Raw genomic sequence first — 23015 nt, forward strand, 5'->3', positions numbered from 1 at the left:
CCCCAAACAGCTATCTCTACTGCTTTGAAATGCAAATCATTTTGCACAAAATTGTGCAGCTTTGAATCTACCCATAAATGCTTTAGAAGAATGTGCATGTATCAGTACCCTGTAGCGTTAAAATTGAAGGAATATAATGAAAAATAAATAAAAAGCAACCAGATGTTCCCTCAGAATACTCTGCAATTCTGAATATCATAGATAGTACTGAAAAGGAGGAAAAGAAGAAAAAGAAGGTTATTGGCAGTGGTCAACATGGATTCACTAGGGGGAAATCATGCTTGATCAATCTGATAGCCTTCTATGATGTCATGACTGGCTGGGTGGATGAGGGGAGGGCAGTGGATGTTGTCTACCTCGACTTTAGCAAGGACTGACACTGTCTCCCATAACATCCTCATAGGCAAGCTTAGGAAGTGTGGGTTAGATGAGTGGACAGTGAGGTGGATTCAGAACTGTTGGAATGGCAGAGCTCAGAGGGTTGTGATCAGTGTTGCAGAGTCCAGTTGGAGGCCTGTAACTAGTGGTTTTCCCCAGGGGTCAGTGTTGGGTTCAGACTGGTCCAACATATTCATCAACAACCTGGTGAGGGGACATAGTGTACCCTCATCAAGTTTGCTGATGATAAAAAACTGGGAGGAATGGCTTACATGCTGGAAGGCTCTGCCACCATTCAGAGAGACCTGGACAGGCTGGATAGTTGGGCGGAGAGGAACCTAACGAAGTTCATCAAGGAGAAGTGTAGGGTCCTGCACCTAGGGAGGTATAACCCCACGCACTGGTACAGGTTAGGGGTTGGCCTGCTGGAAAGCAGCTCTGCAGAGAGGGACCTAGGAGTCCTGGTGGAGAAGTTGACCACGAGCCACCAATGTGTCCTTGTGGTCAAGAGGGCCAATGGTCTCCTGAGGTGCTTTAAAAAGAGCATGGCCAGCGGGCCACCTCTACTCTGCCCTGGTGAGGCCACAGCTGGAGCACTGTGTGCAGTTCTGGGCTCCCCAGCTCAATAAAGACAGGGAACTACTGTCCAGGAGAGAGCCACAAAGATGATCAAGGGAATGGAGCACTGCTGCTATGAGGAAAGGCTGAGAGACCTGGGTTTGTTTAGCCTGGAGAAGGCTGAGAGGGAATCTCATGAATGCTTAGAAATATCTAAAGGGCTGGTGGCAAGAGGTTGGGCCCAGACTCTTTTCAGTGGTGCCCAGTGACAGGACAAGGGGCAACAGGCACAAACTGGAACACAGGAAATTCCATCTCAACATGAGGAAAAACTTCTTTACTTTGAGGGTGACAGAGCACTGACACAGGCTGCCCAGAGAGGTTGTAGAGTCTCCTTCTCTGGAGATATTTAACACCTGCCTGGATACATTCCTGTCCAGCCTGCTATAGGTGACCCTGCTTTGGCAGGGGATTGGACTAGATGATCACCAGAGGTCCTTTCCAACCCCTGCCATTCCGTCATTCTGTGACTGTTTCAAGCCGTGCAAATGTGCTGTATATTGTATCACTTCTCTCTCTCCCTCAGACTAATTTTGAAACCTTTATAGCTAAAAGCTAGAGTGCATTTGACCAGGCTTTTTTCCTTGTCCAGTCTGATGCTCCAGTACTGGGTGGAAGCATGCTTTAGCCATAAAAGTTGAGAGTCAAAAGATTCGTTTCTGTCATGAGCTGTATATTTGATGGTCAGACTTGGCAGACTCGATCTTGCCTTTCCCTCCCCTTCTCTCAGCCTCTCAAACAATTAAAAAAATCCAGTGGATCATATCAGAGACCATAATTTTGCCTGATGTTGACGGCACTTAATACTTTCTCTTCTAAGATTACCTTTACACATAACTGTATTAAATAAATTTTCTAGGACGAACTGTTGCATGAAAGGTATCTGATCAGTGCTGATTATTCACCTAACCGCTACCAACTAATCTTCAGAACCAGGTGAAGTCCCTGTTTTAAAGGTGTTTTAAACTGTATCTGTCGTTCATGTTGTTCAAGGCGTAAAGCATCAAGAGATTTTCTTTAGGAGCCTGTGCTCAGGGAAAGTAAATTTTTCTTCCTCTGTAAGATTTTTTCTTTCTCCTCTTGCTTGCTGTATTTTAGTATTCCTATATTTTGGAGCAGGGAACAGATACTGAGGAGTATGAAGGATATTGTCTGTGCCATTCCTGTCAGCATCTGTCACCCTTCAGGAAGCAATAAGCCAAAACCTTTGCTCAAACCTTTGCAACAAAACACCTTTGCTCATGTGCTCAGTAGACAGTTACTGAATATAAGCAGCTAAAACTACTGCAGATTTTACCTGTGTGGTGAAAACTTTTGCCCAGTTCAGTGAGTTTTGGGAAGGTTTTTACTTGTAGCCTTACCTCCTAACTACCTATTGCAATTATTTTGGAAGACCAGCTGATTTGGCTTTCCTGCACTCTCCTGCGATGCTGGACCAGACCAGGTAAGGGCAGGGAGTGTGGCAAGCCCTTGCTGCTGGACTGCACCAAGTTGGCAATGATGGGAATTTTTGCCCAGGGGATGAATGGGAGCAGGCTGGGAAGATGACAGAGATGAACTGAGAGGGTTTTAGGGACAGCCAAAAAGAAACATGAAAATATTAGACATTTGGGAATGTTTTTATGGTGAGATGTAATGCCACAAGGAGGATGAATGAAATCCTGACTGTGGCATTTTCTAACTACACTGTGCAATCTTGACATTCCTGCCACACGATCTTTCAATGTAAGAGCCAATGTATAGCAAAAGCTTTGCCTCACCAGGTCTTGTGCCAGCAAATTATCTGAGCTTAGTGTATTGATCCCAAGCTTTATCATGGGCCAAGTTAACCCTGCCTATATACTCTCCAAAGGAGGATTTTTCTTTAAATTAGGGCATCTCAGAAATGATTCAAGTGAACTATGGTGTACTAACTTCCCTGTCTCTTTAATGAAGCCTTTTTTGCTTATACTGAGATTTTTTTCTCCCTTCCTTCACTGATCTTGTAAACATCTAAGCATTTAAATAAACTTCAAAACATTATGTAGCCGTCTATCTGCATTCCAACAATTAATATATTGGAAGAAACCATAGCAGCAGCAGCAATACCAACCACAACCAGCCTGCCAATTCATTGAATCAGAGACAAAGTTCTTACTCAATTATTCTGGAGTCCTGGAATCATTCTCTACTACTAAGCCATCGGGAAAAGCTTCATGGGCTAACACCAACTCAGAAACCACGGTAAAGTTGTGTTTGTTTTCAGAAGAAACAGTACTTATTTCCAAGAGTACCCTGGTTATACTTCTAGGACTGAGACCCAGACTGGTATCCCATTATAACAGACATGATACAGAAATGGAAAAAAAAAAGCAAAAATAACAACCAGAGGAAATTTTGAATGGCTTATCAACTAGTATTATTGTAAGACCAGTGACAGTCTTTGTACTAGGTGCTATAAAACTAGACAAAAGTATAGTTTTTAGCACTAATGCTTAAATTACTGTTTGAATCAAAGTCAAAGAAGCAAGTGTGCCAAACAACAGAAGGTAAGAAAATCACAATGATAAATTTCTGTGATTATACAAATTACCTGTACAAGACTTAGAAATCAATATTGCCTGAAGTTAAGCAAAGAAGTGAACCCACCAGTACACCTTCTGTTTCTAACCCAATGTTTTTAAGATTGATTTACCAATTTCTTGCAGTTGTCACAGAGAAAATGGGTCTCAGGAAGAAATTTGAAGGAAAAGATAATAAACCTTAAGGATTGTCTCACAGGAGACATTTCATGCATAAATAACAGGAAAAGAAAGTGGAGATATTTGCAAAAGTAGTAGACAAAATGACATTCCCACTAACATTGTTGGCAAGAGGAAGGGGAAGAGGTTTACAAAAAGCTTATATGAACAATTATGTAAAGGGCTGTAAAAGAGGCTTGGAGGTTAAGTAAAATTCAGATTTTTTTGCATGGGCTAATGATACAAGTCAACCATTCAGGGAAGGTAACATTACTACCATACCCTCACAATTTGCTACCTCATAAAAATTGCAAATATTTGCATAGAAACAGTGCTTGATGAAGAATTCTTACTTGATTAAGTTAGTGAACTACTGTGAATAGAACATCTTTTCTGCTGTCTATTTCTTCTGAACATAGTAAAAAATTTTTAAAGGTGAAATTCTTCAAAATGTCTTCTGCCGAGTTGTTCAAACATCTCTAGTAAATAGTATCCCTATTTTACTGGTGAAAAGTGATGGCACTAGGAGGTAAATATTCAGTGGCAAAGACAAGAATAGCGCAATTACCATGACTATAGATGGATGAATATGCCTAAATGGGATAGTGTGATAATGAAGAAAGATACAGACTAACGACTCTGAAAACAGTGCAGCTTCTTAGAAGTTTGTGCTACATTTTTTGGGGGTTGCTTAGTATTGGCAGAGGACCCAGCCGTTGTAGCTAAACTCCCTACCTGGACGTGGTGACAAGTATCTCTGCATGGTTGTCTGCTGAGTGATGTATGACTTAAAAAATGGTGCATATTATATTAGAATAGTTCACATTTTTTTTTACTCACTTTACCCCTAAATGAGATTAAGCAAAAATCCGTCAAGCTGTATCACTGAGGATTCTTGGAAGATTTTAATGTTCCAGATACTGAGAATGACGTATCACAGGGGAATAAAGGCAAAGTTTTTGTAGTATGGAAGTGGAAACCATATGACAACAAGGAAAGTTGTTGCTCTTGGGGAATGCAGCAGTTGTAAGAGTAATAATTTCGTGCTAGTTAGGATTCATTATTTCAAAGAGGACGTTGTGTTTCACACTGTTTCTGTGATTCTGTGATTCACAGTGTATCCAGGCAGGTGAATCTTAGGAAGCTCTGCTGCCATGCACAGGACACTGAAGAAGAGTATGCGAAAATGTTATATACTATGCTTCCTTTTCATATCTGCACTAATTAATGCAGTGTGAATAAATTAACTCAAAACTAAATCAGTAGAAAGGCTAACTGCATTGATTGCAAAAGGGAAGCTTTTGTTAACAGCAGTTCTACATTAAAGGATTATCTTTCTTCATCTTGAAAGAAACAGTCTTTCTTCTGAAACTGCCTGGGCACGGCAGTAAAGATGACACCTGTGTTGCCTGGACGGTATATCCTGTGTTATAAAACAGGGATGGAATTCCCTTTGAAGTTTTAACTCTTACATCCGGCTGCTACTCAGCTTCAATGAGCGAAAATCTCGGTGACAGAAAGCTACTGAGGAAAAAAAAAAAGAAGCTACTTTAAATGTGGGCCAGTAGAAGACTTTTGAGGGCTAGTACATTCAAGCATACTTAAATTGCACTTCAATAATCCATTTAGAAAGCCACAAGCAGTCTGCATTGGATATAGGACATCATAAGTAAGGTGCTTGATTTAACCTGTTATAAAGGGATGTTTCCTTTGAATAGCTGCATGTTATAGAGATCTCTATGGCTGTCAGAAAAATGAACAGTTCTGGTAACGTGCTGAGTTCGTCCTTTTGTTAACAGAGACACTCAGTGGTAACTTTAACAATATATTTTGCAAGCTTCTGTCCCTTAACAGAATTTCATTTTTGTTCAATTTAACACCAAAAGATCTTCTTTTTATTCTTATCCACACACACAACAGGAAAGTTAGGATGCTGTGACCTTATTGGCTTTTAGGAGAGACAGACAGATTAATGTGCCATCTATATAATGAAGGCAGGTGAGAACTTTTTCCCTAGCAGCTCTATGTAAATACTAAACAGGACAAAAGGGAGACTAAAACTATGTGGTACTCCACAGGATATGGGTCTGGTAGAGTTAATATTTAATGTCGACCATAATCCTGTGATTGCAGTCACCAAGGAGGATTTCAAACAGTTTCAGTCTACTGACTTTGGCCTTTGTAATTTTTTTTATGTTTCAGCACAGAGCCTGGTGACAAATCATGATATTTAGAAGTTAAAGCCTGTGCATACAGAATGTGCACAGGAAAGTTAAGAGACTGATCAATTAGTACCACAAGTTCTGTCATTGCTTCATAACACAATTCATAGCCTGTTTAGCCAAAGGCCCTGAATACTTAAGACCCTGTATTTTTAAGAGACTTTTTCAGCTAAGTACATTTGAAAAATCAAATGTGTTTTACAAGGGTAACATTAATCCATGATGGCTGGAGGTAGATACAGGTTAAAGTTTATAGCTCTAACTATTTGAAAATAGCTAAAAATGGAATGAAATACGAAATCTAAAGAAATTGAAGCCAACATATTTTCTTTTGTGCTAAGACAAGAATCTCAAAAGTATGTGGGTACAGCACATGTAGTGGTGGGGAGACAAGATACCCCCAGTGAAGCTGTAACACATGCCTAATTACAGTGGAATCTATCTGGCTAATAGAAAGGAAAAATGAAACCCAACAACTGTGTGGTTTTTTCCACCTCGATAAGCATGTTTGCAGCTGTTCTACTTGTATCTTGCACTGAAACGCTACCAGTCAAAACAAGGAGCATATTCGCTGGGGACTGTCTTCATACCATCATATGCAAGGTCTTCAGAACACGGCACGAAAGCAAGCTGCTGAGCTATCTGATGCTGCTCTTTGTAGACTGCAGGAGTAGTCAGAGTCTGGATAGACAGTACAGGAGCTACAGCATTAAATTCAGTACATTAAAAATAAGGACAAGAGAATGAACACATTCCTTAGTCCTTGTCAGAAGGCCCTCTGTTGATACAACGCTGTTGAATTCAGAGTGGTTGTCCTAGCAGAAAATTGTGGCCAGCACTTGGGCGTGGCACAAAGGAAAGAAGGGATATATTTCAGCTCATTGGTCAACACTAATATGTTATGTAGGAAGAAACTGCGTGATAGACCCAACTTTAGCCACTTAATGGTTCAGATAAGGAAGATGCCCTAGGGACAGCTGTACAAAGCTGTTGCACTTTGAGCTGAGTTGATCACTTGGGAGAAAAAGAAAATAGTCAACTGCCTTGGGGATTTCCTGTTTGCTAAAGGCTTTCTTAAAATACACGTAGATTCAAAATTAGCCTGCAGAAGGGTCAAGGTAGGACATTCAGAAATAAGACCTGACAGGTGAACAAGACACAACCATTAATTTCCACTCTAGTCATACCCACACTTCGTGAATGTTACTCCAGACGTCTACTGGTGTCAGCATGAGCTGAACTAAGCCACCATATTGAGAGAAAGAGGAAGAGAAAGAGCCAGAATGTGGAAGACACAAAATAATTGAATTTTTGTAGTCAGATTTTTTCAGCTGGGTCAGAGTCATAATCAAACCTTTGATTTGAGCCTAGCTCATTGCAGAGCTCCTGGTGTCTAAGCAGTGCTGTAGGTACCTCCCAGGTAAAGCAATCAGAAAGATGGTAACTCCTGTATGCTTCACAGCCAAACTACTCTTTCTACACTTGAAACCCATTCTTTTGAGCATTTACTGTCACACTTTTGCATGAAATCTGTACCCACATTTGCAAGGGTATCACTAGCAACATTCCAAGAGCTTTCCAAACCCTAGCATTGGAGACTGTTGCCTCATGACTTTTGTGACTTGGTATAAATACATTTATTTGGAAGTAAGAGGGATTTCCTGAAAATCTGCACTTTATTCAATTAGTGTGAGACCTGACGAAGGCACTTTTTGTATAAAGTAGAGCCTCTGCTGCTTGAAGTAGTATATATTTGCTAACTATTTCCTTTAATTATTAGCAAAAGACAAATACTTTCACAATATTCCAAGCACACTTATTTTCCTTGTTAACCACAAAAGAAGGGATTAGAAAGCATAGCATTCCATACTGGGTTTACTCATCTGCCCTACCCTGTTAGCCATAGTTACAAGGGTAGTTGTGTATGTTTTTAAAGACAGGCCAGAAAAATTTTTTTTTCTGTCTTTCTTTTCCGTGGGAAGGCAGTCTGAGCCTATGTAGCCCTGCTGCTTCCTAGAGAAACTGGCGTATCACACTTGCACTGGGTGGTGCTCTGTCCTGGAGTTGTTCCTGATCTGCATGTGATTTCCAGAGACTGGTGACTGGCAGGAGACACTTGGGTCCTGACAGCAATGATCTGGTGCAATGCTACAAGCACTGTAAGTTCTGCATTGCCCAATTTCTTTTGCACCCATTACGAGCTGATTGTTGCGGTTTAACCTCAGCCAGCAACTAGAACTATGCAGCCACTCACTCACCCATTCTACCCCTTCTCCCCTCTGTAGAAGAGAGGAGAGAAGAAGGAAAAAAAGGGAGGGGAAAGAGAGAAAAAAACCCCTCATGGGTGGAGATAAAGACAGTTTAATAGAAACAATAACAGGAAAGGAAAAATAACAATAATAATAATAACAATAATAAAAATGACACCGGTCACTCTCACCACCCAGTGAATTGGCACCATCTGGAGCGGTGATCATGGATTCCTGTCTCCCCTTTCCTCCCCCTTGCTAACCCCCATTTATATACTGAACATGATGTCTACAGTACGGACTATTTCATTGGCCATTCCATTGTTCTGCTTATGCTTCTATGGGAAGCTGAAAAAAGTTGTTGAATAGTGTAAACACCACTTAGCAACCACTAAAACTGATAGGTATTACTGACATTCCTTTCACAGCAATCACTACAAAGAAAGTTAACTCAAAACTCTTTCCCAGCTGACACCAGGACACTCATCCACTGACTTACTGCCTCCCAGGAGACCCACGACAATTCTTCATAGCACTGCTATACTGTCTCTCTACAAATTCAGCAATAAACCTAGGCTGCACTCACATCACATTTTTAGTAGTTTTCTTCCTGATTTAGATCTACAAACTCCAGCTCAGAGGCGAACATTTAGCTTACAGTGTAGTTTTTGTCTCACTCTATAGTTGTACAGTACAACTCTACAAAAATCAGAAGTGTTTTTCTCCTGAAAAATATTTTAACTTTTGTTGAAAAAAAATTTCCAATAAATGATTTTTTTCCCCTTAAGACATTTTCTACAACAGTTGTGTTTCATTAAAAACATAATATTCTATCAAGAAACAGTTTCAATGGCTAGTTTTCAACCAGTTCTGCATTCATGCATACTAGCATGCATATGAAGGCACATACGTTTAGAAGTCTTTAAAGGAGAGCACTGTTTATGCTATTTGTAATAATACTCTCCGAGAATACCATACTTGTCCTTGTCCTAAATGAAATCAATGCTAAAATATCTTTCTGTTGCCAGAGTACTTTCAGATGTCCTAATTAAAAAAATAAAATAAAAAAATGAATGCTTGAGTCTGCATGGATACATCTATCCATAATAATGTCTCAGTTTTATTCCTAATTAAAAGCTCATTAATATCAAAGACAATTGTAAGAAACCCAGATGAGCCCATATCATTTGGGATCTTAAGACCGAAGGCACCCATGCTATCAACTGAAATTCACTTATTTAAAAGCTACTGCAAGCGATGTTTGAAAGAAAATTTTATCCTACAGCAAGTATTAATACACCTCTTGTAGAAGACTATGTAAAATCTCACTCTTTCAGTTAGTCTCTAGTTCTGAAATGTCACTTAGGCCAAACAGTACCTGGATAAATGGAACAAAAGAGGAGAACTGATGGAGGGTAATTAGTTCACTCTGAAAAGCATTACATATTTTTATTACTGGACATGGGATCAGGGAGGGGGATGCAAACAAGGAGGATGCATGAACAGGAAGGATACCACTGGAGCTGTGCACAGGACATCTACCTGCATCTCCTCCAGTGGAAGATATCTTGCACATCTTTGTCATTTCTGAGCGTATACTACAATAAATGCAAAATCTCTGTAATGAGTATGGAAAAATAAAAGAAGCATTCATTTTACTTGTATCCTGAGGGGAAGATTAAGCCCTGGAGGTGAAAGGATATCCTCAAAGCAATGGTTGCTGGCAGTTTCCCTCTGTCTTAAAATATGTGACCTGACTTTCTACAAATTCCTTGCCAGTAAGTTATAATTCATTTGATTTGGAAAATTCACTGCAGTCTTAAGCTTTATTACTCATCCCAATGACAAACATTGCTAGAATGATCTAGAATTCAAGAATGATCATAAGAACAGTGTTTATTTGTATGTGTATTTATAAGGATGACATCAGTTACTTGGCAATTGAAATTGTCTTTTCAGGCAGTTACCCAGCTAGGGATAATTACTATGATCATGCTTTCAGTCATAGAATCATAGAATATCTCAAGTTGGAAGGGACTCATAAGTATCATCGAGTCCAACTCGCTAAAACCTAAAACCAACTACCTAAAACTAAACCATACGACTAAGGGCATTATCCAGATGCTCCTTGAACCCTGACAGGCTTGGTGCCATAACTCCTTTGCAGGGGAAGCTTGTTTCAGTGACCAACCACCCTCCCAGTGAAGTACCTTATCCTAATGTCCAATCTGACCTTCCCCTGATGCAGCTTCATCACGTTACCTTGTGTCTTATCTCTGGCCACCAGAGAGAGGATATCAGCACTTCCCCCTCCACTGCCCCCTGTGAGGAAGTTGCAGATTGTGATGGGGTCACCCCTCAGCCTTCTCTTCTCCAAGCTGAACAAGCCAAGTGATCTCAGCCTCTCCTCCTAAGTCTTGCCCTTGAGGCCTTTCACCCTCTTGGTGACCCTCTTCTGGACACACTGTAATAGTTTGATATCCTTATATTGAGGAACCCAAAACTGCACACAGGACTTGAGGTGAGGCTGCACCAGTGCAGTGTTGAGTGGGACAATCACCTCCCTTGCCATGCTAGCTATGCTGTGCCTGGTGCACCCTAGAACATAGTTGGCCCTTTTGGCTGCTGTTGACTTATATTCAACTTGCCATCAACCCAACCCTCAGATCTCTTTCCACACAACTGCTCTCTGGCCTCTTGTCCCCCAGTTTGTATGTATAACCAGGATTACCCCATCCCAGGTGGAGAATCCAGCACTTGCTCTTGTAAAATTTCATACAGTTGGTGATTGCCCAGCTCTCCATTCTATCCAGATCTCTCTGTAAGGCCTCCCTACCCTCGAGGGAGTCCACAGCTCCTCCTAGTTTAGTATCATCAGCAAACTTAATGTACATTCGATTCCTTCATCCAGATCATTTATAAAAACATCAAAGACCACTAGCTGTAAAATCAAGCCCTGCGGACACCCACTGGTTTCTAGCAGCCAGACTGATGTAACGTCAGTTACTATAACCCTTTGAGCCCAACCTGTCAGCCAATTGCTCACCCAAGGTATAATAAACTTGTATAGCTGCGTGCCGGTCGTTTTCTCCAGAAGGATACTGTGTGAGTCAGTGTCAAAAGTTTTGCTAAAATCCAAAACCTGCTGGCTTCTTTATTAAAGCGCACTAAGACCTAGCTCAGTAAATCTAACATGGAGATTAAAACTAAAAAATAATTCCCCCCCCCCCGAATTCTATTTAATTTAGTTTGTTCTGAGAAATAATTAACTGGGAAATGAGCTACAGGCCAGAGTCAACCATGTAGTAAGCAACTGTCTGTTTCAACTGCGAGGTCTAGATAGCAAAAAACCATTTAGGTATCTAAGGGTGTCATTGGGTAGCTTTAGATATTTTGAGAGCGTCTTCTTAGCTGATCAAAATTAATCTCAATAGGGTTGCAAAAGGTACTCAGATAAGATTTTATCCTCGAAACATACACGCTAAGATGGACATTTCCACGACTCAAACAGACTGAATTCCATTGATCGGTGGTAATGTAGAGAAACTTTGCTGCACATTGCCATAAATCTCACTGGAATTACCACTAGTTGACTTTCCATATGGCATGAAATTGCCAGATGTGCAATGGCTCAGGAGCTGGTAAGTGATATGACTAACAGAGAAAGACAATAAAACCTCTAAAAACAACAGTTTCACTCATAGAGATCTACTGCAAAATGGTTATGTGTGCCAGTATATTTTTTGCATACACCATATTAGTATTCATGATCTCTAACTGTTCACACGTACAATGTAAGGAGAAGCCATAAGCCTCAGAAGAATATTTTGACTGTGCTCAGACTCAGAGTCCTCAGAAAATTCTCTAGGTCCATGACTTGTTATTGGTGTTCAGGGCCTCACACAACAAGATCATTCAAGATAATATACTAACTCTGTCTCTCACAGTTTCATCATAGCCAAATTCAGTTTTCATGTTTAAGAATGCAGAAGAATGACACTCAAAAAGGAACAACTGGGCTGTGCAGATTCCACCAGTACATCCATGTTTTTTTTGTTGGGAGACCAGATTTTAATTCAACATCTTTTACACAACTCACAGACCAACAAATCATCTGTAAAGCAATAATCCTTGTTCTTATATATGACAGAAGTACAAAACTAGCTCCCTTTCTTCCACATGATAATGTTTTCAAAGCTTTTTGTGCTTTTCCATTTGATTTCCTGATTCCGCATCCAACTGTATCAAAAACATTGCAATAATGTGGCTTGGCGTTTTCACCAGCTTCTTAAATGAATGCAGGGGAGGAAAAAAAAAAATTAGCAATGACCAGTCCTCTGCTTGTAACCAAAGCAGCTGGTGTGAGAATAAGGAGAGTTGGAAATAGACACCTGTTGGACTCTTAAGACAGGGTCTCAATCTCTCTCTGACTACTCTGCTTTGGGAAAGGAAAAGACCAAGTGCTATGCAAAATTAAGAGGATTTACACATTTTCAGGTGTGGGCTTTTTTTTCTTTTTTTGTAAAGGGGAAGGAGCAATGACTATTTGTTGCCTTACTGCTTATAATTATAGGTGCACAGAACTGAGTTATAAATTTCAAGGAAATCAATACCATGCCCCAGCAGATGGTAAGAAAATGTGAAAGGTGTTCAGTGTTTCCACAATTTTGCCTTTGCTGGCTAAGTAAAAATAAAAATGATTTGCTGTTTTTCTCCTTTCCTAAGGTTATTATAACTTCTTGCTTATAAGCAGTTATGTACCATAACTGAATGAGTACAAGAATAATATAACAATCACCCAAAGCTCCTTTTTCAGCCTGTTTGAAAACAGAACACAAACTGTTGCGCGGCTGCAGTTAGCAAAGTAACACTTCATTGCTGAATATTAAAAGGATAAGCAATTCAGACCCATCACCATAAAGTCGAGGTATTCTTCCTGTGTACAGCTGCCTAAGCTCAGCTCAGCACTTTTCAGAATGCAGCTGATGTAAAAAATACAGGAATGCTCTTAGGTTATTCTTTTTCCTGTATATTTAATCTACCCGGGATATAACAAAGCATTCTATCAACCTATCCAGGTCTCTCACCAATCAGCGACATTAAACTTCACATTCAGACCATTCTTTTTTGTGACTTTATGCGTTACATCCCATGACAGAAGAACTGGATACTTCAGCTTAATACTGGAGACAGGGAGGATTTGCTGGAAGGACATCCACACCTCTTGCGCACACCCGTGATCAGACCTGCTATTTCATGGACAAGACCCCTTTTTCCTCTTAGGATTTTGATATCTGACCCAACATTAATCCTAACATTACGGTTTTACTATGACTGATTTGAATGCTGAACCCAGATTTACAGCACTGTCAAACCAAGCTTCCATGGGCTTGACTTCCAACGTCAGTAGATGCCTATTTACTAAACCACCCTCTCTCAGGATGTGAGGACATATCTCTGGTACCATGTGTTACTTGAAAAAGTGCCTGCCCCAAGAGCTGGTGAAAGCTTGATGCCTCAAAAGATGTTTCAACAGAGCGGTGGGAACTGTCCTTTTCCCTGGTGCAAAGGTGCACTCTTTTGAGCCTCCTCTTTCTTGGAGAGGGCTCTGAGTGCAGGAGTTTGGCCTGAAACGTGTGAAGATGTGGAAGTGAACTTGTGGCTTGCACTGGCAGCCCTTGAGACCCCTGTGCCTCTTGCAGGCAGACACTCGAAACGTGGGTGTGGTTTTCATGCAATCGTGGATTTAAGACCCGCTTCTGGCACGCTCAAGTCTGCATGGGCATGTTGTGGGATGGCAATCCTGCTGCTGTACACAGACACAGCTTGCTAAAATGAAGTCACAGTTTTTGAAGACCAGTTGAGTGTTTGATCTCACAGACTGGCTTCACTTCCAGCTAAATCTTCTACAAGTTGAGAGGATGAAAAGGATCTTGTTCCCACTGCAGTCAAAGCAGCTTGCTGGTGGTACCACTGGAAGCAGAAATGCTGTGAAACAAATTCCAATTAAGTTCCTCAAGCAAGTCATTTTGCCAAGGGCTGTGCATTTGTGTACGGAGTGTACACTCAGACACGTGCTAAATAATACTAAGAATTCACTCACTGTCAGGCTTTCCCTAATCTTGTAAGTTTTTTTTGCAATGTTGATGTATCCGGTACAGTCTTCTGCAGCTGGATGGGACTTCCTCAGGTAATTAAGGAAGATAAAGAAATACTCTTTTTTTTTTTTTTTTCTTTCTTTTTAATATTACCATCAGTGGCTATCTCAGATCAGAACACTGGATTTTCCTTCCTTTTTTATTGTATAACCTGATTTCAGATAAAAAGCCCTTCCACTTCCACACAGGTTCCTGTACCCTCAAAGCCAGTAATATCACATAATACTTAAAAGTAGATGAACTACTGAATCTGACAGGATGACTCATATACATGAAGTCAGTCAGGTTAAGGATAACTGTTTGCTCAATAGATGATGTTTTTTTTTCAATTTCTGTCTCTCTAACCTTCCTATAACTGTCTGGGGTTTTTATTTTTCCCTCTATGATAGAAAATCTTTATTTTTTAATAGGGTCATTTAAACCTAATCGTTTCTGATAGAAAAAAAATCAGAATATGTTGTGCCATCCCATCTTCAATCAGTCAGTATAATGCAAAGCATACACTTCAGAGGTAGAAACAGAAAAAAAACAGTCCACTTCTCAAAGGACACAGATGCACTTAATAAAATGATAATGCCAGTCCTGATAAACCTTGGGCCTCTGGGTTTTAAGCTAAGCTTCTGGATCACAGTTACAGAAACCAAGCCCATTTCTTACAGATGTAAATTCAAAATGTTGTTTGAGGAACTGTGAGCTCTAAAATATAGAAGCAAAGACACACCAAAAAAGTTTAAAAAAGATAAAAAAGAAAAAAGGAAAAAATACACTATTATTTTTATAAAATGTTAGGATTACTTTATGCTAAATTTGTGATTTGCAGGAAGGGTCTGATTACTGAGGTCTAAATGTCTGCCATTGCTTACAAAGTGTCAGTGTGGGACAGATTGGTAACCAGTAATGGTGTATATAGTGGAAAGTAAACAGCAGAGAATTACTGTGCTATCTGCTCTTGTATAAAATAAAAGCTCCTTCCATAGAAAACTGACAGCAGAGAATGGTGCAGGTTAAATATCAGTGCTGTGGTTCAGAACTCTCCTCCCCAAGCTTCATTTTCAGTGTTTGGGAGCTCTAACAATCATTTGGGTAAGGAAAACTTCACACTTCAATTATTTTCCAATGTCTGACAGAGAACACAGAGTTAATAATGCACATTATATCTATTTTTTGAATCAATGATTCAGAATGCCTTATTCTGCATTCTGCTTGAATGTCTTGATGAACTGAGTGTTTGCAAAAAGACTTAAGAAAACTATTGCATAAAACCAAGACTTGGTAGGCAGCAAGCCATTCTGTGGAATCACAGAATCACAGAATAACAGAATGGTCAGGGTTGGAAGGGACCTCTGGAGATCATCCAATCCAACCCCCCCTGCCAGAGCAGGGTCACCTACAGCAGTTGTACAGGAGGGCATCCAGGCGGGTTTTGAATGTCTCCAGAGTGGGAGATTCCACAACCTCTCTGGGCAGCCTGTTCCAGTGCTCTGCCACCCTCACATTAAAGAAGTTCCTCCTCATGTTAAGATGGAACTTCCTATGTTGAAGTTTCTGCCCATTACCTCTTGTTCTATCACTGGGCACCACTGAAAAAAGACTGTTCACATCCCCCTGGCACCCTCCCTTTAAGTATTTATAAGCATTGATAAGATTTCCCCTCAGTCTTCTTTCCTCTAGACTAAAGAGACTCAAGTCCCTCAGTCTTTCCTCATAAGAGAGATATTCTAATCCCCTAATCATCTTTGTAGCCCTTTGCTGGACCCTGTCCAGCAGTTCCTTGTCCTTCTTGAACTGGGGAGCCCAGAACTGGACACAATACTCCAGATGAGGCCTCACGAGGGCAGAGTAGAGGGGAAGGATGACCTCTCTTGACCTGCTGGCCACACTCTTCTTGATGCACCCCAGGATGCCATTGGCCTTCTTGGCCACCAGGGCACATTGCTGGGTCATGGTCATCCTGTTGTCCACCAGGATTCACAGGTCACTTTCCACAGAGCTGCTCTCCAGGAGGTCAGCCCCCAACCTGTACTGATGCATGGGGTTATTCCTCCCCAGATGCAGCACCCTACACTTGCCCTTGTTGAATTTCATAAGGTTTCTCTCTGCCCAACTCTCCAGCCTGTCCAGGTCACACTGTATGGCGGCACTACCTTCCAGCGTGTCAGCCACTCCTCCCAGTTTTGTGTCATCAGCAAACTTGCTGATGGTACACTCTATCCCTTCATCCAGGTCATTGATGAACATATTGAACAGGACTGGACCCAGTACTGACCCCTGAGGGACAGCACTTGTTACTGACCTCCAACTAGACTGTGCACCACTAACCACAACCCTCTAAGCTCTATCTGTCAGTCACTGCTCAATCCACCCTCACAGCTTGCCTGTGAGGATGATGTGCGAGACAGAGTCAAAAGCCTTGCTGAAGTCAAGGTAGACAACATCCACTGCCCCCCCCTCATCCACCCATCCAGTCACGCCATTGTAGAAGGTTATCAGATCCATCAGACATGACTTCCCCTTGGTGAATACATGTTGACTACTTCTGATAACATTCTTTTCTTCCAGGTGTTTTGAGATGACACCCAGAACAAGCTTTTCCACCATCTTTCCAGGGATGGAGGTGAGGCTGACTGGCCTAGAGTTTTCTGGGTCATCCTTATTGCCCTATTTGAAGACTGGAGTGACATTGTCTTTCCTCCAGTCCTCAGGCACCTCACCTGTTCTCCAGGACCTTTCAAAGATGATGGAAAGTGGCCCAGCAATGACTTCCACCAGCTCCCTCAGCACTCACGGGTGCATCCCATCAGGTCCCATGGATTTGTGGATATCCAGCTTGTCTAACTGGTCTTTAACTTGCTCCTCCCCAACCAAGGGAAAGTCTTCCTTCCTCTAGACTTTCTCTGTTACCTGCAAAGTCTGGGACTCCCGAGGACTGGCCTGAGCAGTGAAGACAGAAGCAAAGAAGGCATTCAGCATCTCCACTTTCTCTGCATCATCTGTCACCACAGCACCTGTCTTGTTCAACTGCGGGCCCACATTTTCCCTAGTTTTCCTTTTGTCTCCTATGTACTTAAAGAAACTCTTCCTATTGCCCTTGACATCTCTCACCAATTTCAAACATCCCTCGCCAGGTTCAACGTTTAATTAAAAATAAATTAAAATAAAAATAAATGTAATACTCTTAGTGGGAGAAGGAAAATTAACTCCAAAGCTCAGTTTATGCAGACTACATAGCATTAAAAATTACCAAAAAGTCTATATGTCAGCTATGAAGCCTTTGGCTACTGTAGCTGGGCAATTAGCTGGCTGTTGTACACCAGCCATGCTTGCTTCTGGATTTCTGGGAAATTCCTATGTGAATCAGGACATGTTCTGTAATAACTTCTGGATCAAAGCCATGAACTGGGATTTTGTCCAGTGGTACTGAAGACCTTTGTCAGTTTTATTGTTCCTTGAATCTGGGGAACTAAAGCTCCACGTTTGTTTCATTAATAACAGCCACATGTGTAAGGAAAAGGGGTTCTCAGCTATTACTGTGGGAAAAGATTTTTCAGCCACTATTTTTCAGTGGGATCCCAGGCTAAGATCCTTCATTGTGAAGATAAGTATCCAGTTTTAGGGAGAGCTAGTGGCCAGAAGTGAGAGAAAATTCATAAGAGCTAGGTAATTATTTTGGTGTTATGAAAGGACCACGGCCTTCTTGAAAATTCCTTGACGTATGAGAGTGTTCAGTATGGCAGCTGCTGCTGCCCATGTTTCTGGTTCCTAGACTAAGAATTTGGATCCCTAACATCCTGTTGATATTATCCAGGCAGCTCCCTGCATAGTGAGATAGGACTTGCAATAGGATGAACTACAGGACCATGTCACCGGTCTCTAAACTGTCCCTTAGTTTTGGCCGGCTCTATAAGGAAGGGGAAGAAGCATGATGTTAAACAGCTGACAGCACTAAATACCAGCTACCACGGTTGGGTAATTGTATTCTTGCCTTTTGGGGTCCATTAGGTGAATAGTTTTTACTGACTTTTAATTAAAGCCCACATCATCTGAAAGGAAGCTGACTCATTTTCATATGGATTATTTTAATGCATATATATTTGTAACTTTTAAGTAACATACAAATAATTTGGAAACTAAAATAACTCATTTGTTAGACATTGTTTATGTCTAAGGAAGGGCAGGTGGGCAGATTAACTATTTACAGTCAGAGACCATCATGCTTAAGTGACTTTGAAGTCCAGGCTTCCACCAAAAAGCAACAAAGACATGGAATAATCTACACATACAGGTGCATTATCGAATCAAGTTGAGTTTTGTGGTGGAAGACGTGACGGCTTGGCAGCTGAGCCTTTGCAACAGACCATTTGTAGGTTTTCAGTATGCATTAGTAGGTCGAGGGAGGTCATTCTCCCCCTCTACTCGGCACTGGTGAGGCCACAACTGGAATACTGTGTCCAGTTTGGGGCTCCCCAGTTCAAGAGGGACAGGGAACTGCTGTAGAGAGTCCAGCGAAGGGCAACCAAGATGATTGAGGGATTGGAGCATCTCCCTTATGAGAGAGCTGGGACTCTTTAGCCTGGAGAAGAGAAGGCTGAGGGGAGACCTTATTATTGCTTACAAATATCTAAAGGGTGTGTTGAAGGAGGATGGAGCCACACTCTTCTCGGTGGTTCCCAGTGACAGGACGAGGGGCAACGGGTGCAAGTTGGAACGTAGAAAGTTCCGTTCCAACACACGGAAAAACTTTACAGTTCGGGTGACAGAGCACTGGCACAGGCTGCCCAGGGAGGGTGTGGAGTCTCCTTCTCTGGAGATTTTCAAAGCCAGCCTGGATGCAGTCCTGAGTAATGTGCTCTGGGCAATCCTGCTTTAGCAGGGGAGTTGGACTAGATGATCTCTAGAGGTCCCTTCCAACTCTGAAAATTCTGTGATTCTGTGATTCTGTGATTACTTCTGAAATGCAACACATAAACTTGTGAAGCCTATGGGATTCTGGGACCCTTTTTAATTCAAAGATGTCCTATATAAAATCAGCCAGAGTGGAAAGGTCACTTTTATTCTTAACAAAATGAAGATTTTTAGATGACTACTGTGCTGTCTGAGACAGAACCATGAGAACACCGTGTACAAATGAGTACTGGCAACAGTATGGTTGTTTCTTCTGTGAAGTTTTGACTCATATTCTTGTGGATTAAAATTGGTTGTTGATGAATAAAATGCATTACATCTATCTACAAAGCTGTGAGCATATTTTGTTCTTCCATACCAGTATCTCCATTTTCTTTTTAACACAAACACATTTTAAACAAGAGTCACTTGGCTGCCAGTTCTGTTCACAGTTAGGAAATTTAATGCCTGAAAAGCTGAACTGCAAGTCAATTAAGACAGTTGGTCAATATCTGCCTTGCTGTTTTAGTGAAAGGAAATTATGCTGGTAAATTTTCATTGGTTCTGTTGATTGGTATGTATTTACTGTCAATGAAGAGGGTGGTTCTTTCTTTTTAAAGACTGCTCTAACTTTGCTTGAACTGATTTTTGTTCATACTTGCACACATTGATATGTTTTGCTTTAAGAAATGCTCGGTCTAGCTAATGTATCTTATTTTCTGCATGGGAACTACATCCAAATACCGCTGTTTAACCACTGACTGTAAAGATCTTATGAACAAGAATTTGTAAGATGAAGTTAGCATCAGGCAGATGTTTAGAGTGCAATTTGGAGTTTGATCAACATTTTACTGAATTCTGCACTATCAACTGCACCGAAGAGAATTTCAGGTAGTTGCAAAGAGTGCTGCTACCTGCTTATCACTCAAATAAGTGTACCATCGGGACGCAGTGACCAGACCTTGTCACTGGAAGGGAAAAGAAACAGCCCAAACCTTCTGGCTTATGCACAAATATAAAGAGGAGAAAATAAGCTGCAAATGCTGTTTATTCCCCTCTGCCTCCTCTGGGACTGAAAGAATATGTTCTGGTTGAGCATTTCTCCCTATTTTCTAATACATCCTGCCATATGGAGAAAAGAAAAGAGAATGAATCACTGACTTCACATGGGGTAGGATGAAGGGGAAAAAGGCACAGCGGAGATAGGAATGGCAATCTGAATGCAGACCTGAAATCCTCCCAAACAGTTCCAAACAGCAATTTGGCTAATGGCTGTAATTTAGAATGGCTGCGCATCCTTAAAAAAGCACAGGGGAGGTGGGTGGAGAGTAGATTAAATGTATCAGTCTCTGATCCACTTCCCACTGCCTGGCTAGCACGCATGTCCTCTGCATCCCTTCGCACAATCTGGCGGTGCTGGTGGGAGGACCTTCTGGTTGAGAGCTTCTGCCGTATGGAGCAGCTTTCCCAAATCTGTCTGCCTCACTGAATCACCATTTCAAGCAAGAGCTCGGCGCTCTTCCTCCCTTTTAATGACTCTCCCTGCATTACTAACTTTTTAACAATTCAAATGTTTTATTTAGCTATGGAAAGCAACCCCAATGGCAACTGAACAAAGGACCCTAAACAGTAAGTTGTGCTCAGTTACGTTTCAGGCAAGCTCAAACTCTATCTGAGTGAGTAACTTTTATCACTCAGAACACCATAAAAAGGCCTGACAATGATATTTAAAGAACAAGCCCAGCATGCCACGACAGCGTGTACACAACAGCATCTCATTGGTAAACATTGCCCCTATCATCTCTCAAAAGATGAACAAAAAGGAGCCCTGACCCTTTCCTAAGGTCTTGAGAAAGAAAAGTTATTTTTATTCTTACCTTTCCTTCCTAAAGAAGCCCTCTACAGATTAAAAATATCAGGATTAATATAAACATGAAATATGTTGTTTCTGAATAAATAACAAGCCTTATGCAAATTGTATAACACAAATAACTGAAGCTTATATAATTGCTCTAGAAACTGGAAAAGAGTACCCAGCCTCTTGTCAGATTTACATTTCAAATTCATAGAGTCTCAAAACTAGGTAAGTGGGTTAAGGCCAGGGTTGATATTTCAATACTGCAGAGGGCTAAGCAGCAAGGGGAAAAGAAGAAGCAAGCTGTAGTTCAAACAAGACTTCTGTTACTATGGAGCACCTTTTAAATTAGGTGTTTATCTGAATTTACTTGAGTAGTTTTAGGTATGTCCTCCTTTGCAGAAAAGCAAATCTTTATAGTTTTACTTCATAAGAGTTTTAGACAGTGTTCTGCCATGCCATCTGGTGCTGGCTGTTTTTTCAGGCAGAACAGTTACCATGTGTTAAGGAACTGTTTTTAGAGGGGTATAAGTATGTACTGCACTTGCTACTCTGAGGTATGATCAATAAAATTGACTAAGCATCTGTAACAGAGACGCACAAAGCCAATCTTGCATGCTACCACCTTAATTTGCCAAGGTGATATACTGCTTTTTGTACTTATGTGTGTTCGTAGCTTTTCCAGTGGAAGTGATAACTTTGCTCCCTTTCCTCCAATTTTAAATTCACTAGCGCAATATGAAGTGTGAAGTCTCTATGACAGTCAGCTCCTGGAAGTACAAGGACTTTAACAGAGAAAATTTTAATTAAGATGGCATTAGAGGTCAGCACTTCACACTTCCATTCCATTGGCCTTTTCAGCACTCGACTCCCCTGCTGGGTAATATTGGTATATAATTTATAAACTTTTCCTTCTATCATATTCTACTTGAAACGTACCATTAATATACCAACAGGAATACCTGTTCCCTGCCATAAATTCCATAAGTGATGCAAAAATATCTCAAATATATTTGGGTAACTCTGTTACATGCCAATTTATCTGGAAATATACACCTATAGCTGCATGAAATTATATGTGCCATTTGAGGAAATGCTGACTACATCATTCACAGCTCTGATTTAGACTCTATTTCTCAAAACAGCTGCTATACTACTTGAAATATCTTTATCATTAACTTACCAAGACACTGATGAATAAGTATTTCCATACATATATTCAGCATGGTTCTCATGTGACTTCAAAGTCTCTTTACACCACTGGTGAGACTGAGAAGTTTTAAGGCAAATGGAAAAAGAGGAGTGTAAAGCAAGCAAGGAAATGAGTTCTTCAGGCAGAAAAGAATAAACAAATCTCAAAGCAACTATGATATTGGGCTTTGTTTTTTCCAGTTCAAGTCTAGCAAATTTAATTTTTGATGCAACAAAGCCATTTATATTTGGCAATGATATCTAGAACAACTTTTGATTCTCATACAGTGCAGTAAAACTAGAATCAAGCAACATTAGCAACGACAACTCCAGCAAAGGGTAAGTAGTGCTTGCCTAAGAACTAGGAATACTGCCAAGACGTATTGAATATATTCCTTTTTCTGAAACTTTTTATTATCTTAATAAATATATAAAGCCCTAAAGCAAACTTCAGACATGAAAATCTAGAATTTTATAGACTATATATTACTGTATACTAATGGTGCAGTAGCATACTGAACCTTCTTCCTATTTAAAATAAACATTAAGATGGGAGCAAAATGCTGCTAACAGAATATGTAATGGAAGAAGCATATTCATTGCAATTTGAAAAATGCAGAATTTTAAAATGGTTCTGGAAGTAGGCTGAGCAAGGAACACTACAAAACTTTTAACAATCTCTTTCCCACATGCTTAATCTCAAGCCTGCTTTCAGACCACCTTGTGTGAGAGACAGGGAACAG

General features: G+C 40.7%; 1 pseudogene; it reads right to left on the reverse strand.

Moving 5' to 3' along the window:
• Nucleotides 1-6481: 6481 nt before the first annotated feature.
• The window catches only part of LOC104296061, a 101438-nt pseudogene continuing 84904 nt past the window's right edge, over nt 6482-23015 (reverse strand).

This window comes from Charadrius vociferus, unplaced genomic scaffold, assembly GCF_000708025.1.
Source record: "Charadrius vociferus isolate BGI_N301 unplaced genomic scaffold, ASM70802v2 scaffold231, whole genome shotgun sequence".
Lineage (NCBI taxonomy): Eukaryota > Metazoa > Chordata > Aves > Charadriiformes > Charadriidae > Charadrius > Charadrius vociferus.